Source organism: Choloepus didactylus, chromosome 14 (assembly GCF_015220235.1).
Source record: "Choloepus didactylus isolate mChoDid1 chromosome 14, mChoDid1.pri, whole genome shotgun sequence".
NCBI lineage: Eukaryota > Metazoa > Chordata > Mammalia > Pilosa > Megalonychidae > Choloepus > Choloepus didactylus.
Genome location: NC_051320.1, coordinates 95,997,572 through 96,000,004, shown reverse-complemented (window position 1 = coordinate 96,000,004; position 2,433 = coordinate 95,997,572).

Sequence of the window (2,433 nt, the reverse complement as noted above, 5' to 3'; positions counted from 1 at the left end):
AAGCCACCCGTGAGCCCGGCCACCAAGTCATCTGCCCAGCTGGGGATCACTCCCGCGTTGGAGCTCCGGCTGGCCGAAGAAGAGGTCATGCCGCACCCACTGCCCGACAGGCCCCCAAGATGGACTACCCCTCACCCTTCTCTCCTTTCCTGTGAAAGAGGTTTGGGCTCTGTCTAGCCCTCAGGATTATTGCGAAGGTCAAATGAGGAAATAGTATGAAAGTATTTTGTAAGCCATAAGATGCTGTTATTGAAGTAGGGGGTGGATGTGCTCTGTTGAGGTCTGGCTTTACCCCCTCCAATATTTGCTGAGGATTTGACCTTGGACAAGTTACTTAAGAGGAGCCCTTGAGGTGAGGTTTGGTTTGGGGCAGAGTGACCTCGGCATGCTATGGACCTTTAAATGGAGATGCCCTGCAGGCTGCACGTGTGTGTGTGTGTGTGTGTGTGTGTGTGTCGACGAAAAGTGTACTTTAATGTTTAAATGAGATTCTCTTTCTTCCCTTTCTACGGTGGGAAGAGAGCAGGAGAATTATAAAGTAAGCCAGAACGCAGTCAGCATAGGACCTTGGTTTCTCATCTCTAAAATGGGGTAGTAATAGTTCCTATATCTCAGGTTGTTTTGAGGATCCGATGCCACACAGCCCACAGTCACATGGTCCACAGTCAGTGTGGTAAGGGCCCAATCAGTGTTACCTTCTACTACGACCATTACGGTGTCTGCAGGGGCCTGTCCCGTACCACAGTGGTAAGTTGGGACCCCGGCAGGGGGTCAGGGTGAGCCCATATCCCAGGGCACAAGGCACACACAGCTATATGCGGCAGCACCTGCTGTCGGCTGTGGTCCGTAGCACTTCGATGCACTTCCCCGTGTTACGGTGGGTTTTTAAAACGTTACTTATCTCTCACAAAAAACTCTGAGTTAGGGGTTAGCAAGTTCTCCATTCAACGATATATGCCAAGCTTCAACTTCACTGGGGAGCATATATTTACATATGTATCAAGGGAAACCCTGAGACTGAACACACACTTTTCTCTAGGAAGTGATGGGAGCAAATGGCAGAGTGTTCACCCTGTTAGAAATCAGATATGACCAGTTTCAAATCCACGCTCCCCTCTCACTAGCTATTGGACCTTGGAAGTCACTCACCCTCCCGAGACTTGATTTCCTCCTTTCTCTTTGGAAAGTTATTGAGCACCTGCTGTATGCCTGGTCCTGTGGTACTAGCTGAGAACACGGTAGAATAGAATACAAATACAGAGCCCACCCGAGGAGCTCATGCTGTAGATAGTGTGCATTAAGTGGAGAACGGGAAGCAGAGGGTGCCTCCTCACCCAGCCGGGGGCTCACTGGCAAGAAGAAAAACCAAGGATGAAACATGAAGGGCATTTTCCAGGGGAGGAAAGGCACAGAGAACAGAAGGACTAGCGGAGGGAACAGCATCGCCGAGGGAACAGCAGGGTGTGTGCAGAGGCCAAGGAGCACTTGGCGTCCGTCCCCCGCTCACTGCTGTACCTCGCTGTCAAAACAGTGCCCAGTGCCTGGTAGGGACTTGCCACCTACCTGGGGGAGACAACGACTGGAGAAGGACCAGTGGCCAGATTGGGCGAGCTTGGACGCCATGCACTGGAGGCTGACCTGTGTCTTGTGGCAAGCCGCTGAGGGCTTTGACCAGGTGAGAAACGTGGTCAGGGTGATATTTGAGGAAAGCGAGTATGGATATTGCAATCGTCAGACATGGCAGGATGGGGCTGGAATTGGGGCAGTGGGGGCTGCAGAGGGAGGAGAGCACGGATTGAGGTCAGCAGGAAGGGTCGGAGGAGGCTGGAGCAAGGGTGACCCCAGGTTTCTCCTGCCTGTCCCTATGGATGAGACCCCCACACCTCACACAGACATCTGTGCTGGCCACACTGCTCCCCAGTGGCTTATTGGTGTGTCCTCATTGGTCTGTAAGCTCCCTGAGGGCAGGGATCATGGCTGAGCTGCTCCACTGTGTCCCCGGGGCCCGCACAGTGCAGACTCTTGCTTGCACGGGAAGGTCCTAGAAGGGCCAGTCAGGGGAGGACCGCAGGCCAGGAGCAGAGAGCTGTGCTAGTGGGGTTTCATTTGGGACAGGTGACCTTGGCAAGCCTGTGGACATCTAAATGGAGACATCCAGCTGGCCGAACACGTGTGTGCTCAGCAACAAAACGTGTGCTTTGATGTTTAAATTTGGGCCTCTTTCTTCCCTTCCCTATGGTGGGGAAAGAGAGGGCGGGTTGTAGAGTAAGGCAGAAGGCAGTTATAACATGTGGAGAGGACACCAGGCAACAAGCCCTTCATCATCCGAGGAGAACGGCTGTGTCACGGAGTCGCAGCAAACTGCACCCGTGCTGGCATCTTGGTTCCCCATGCTGCAGGGGACCACCGTGACAAAATGCCCGCCCCTGCCCT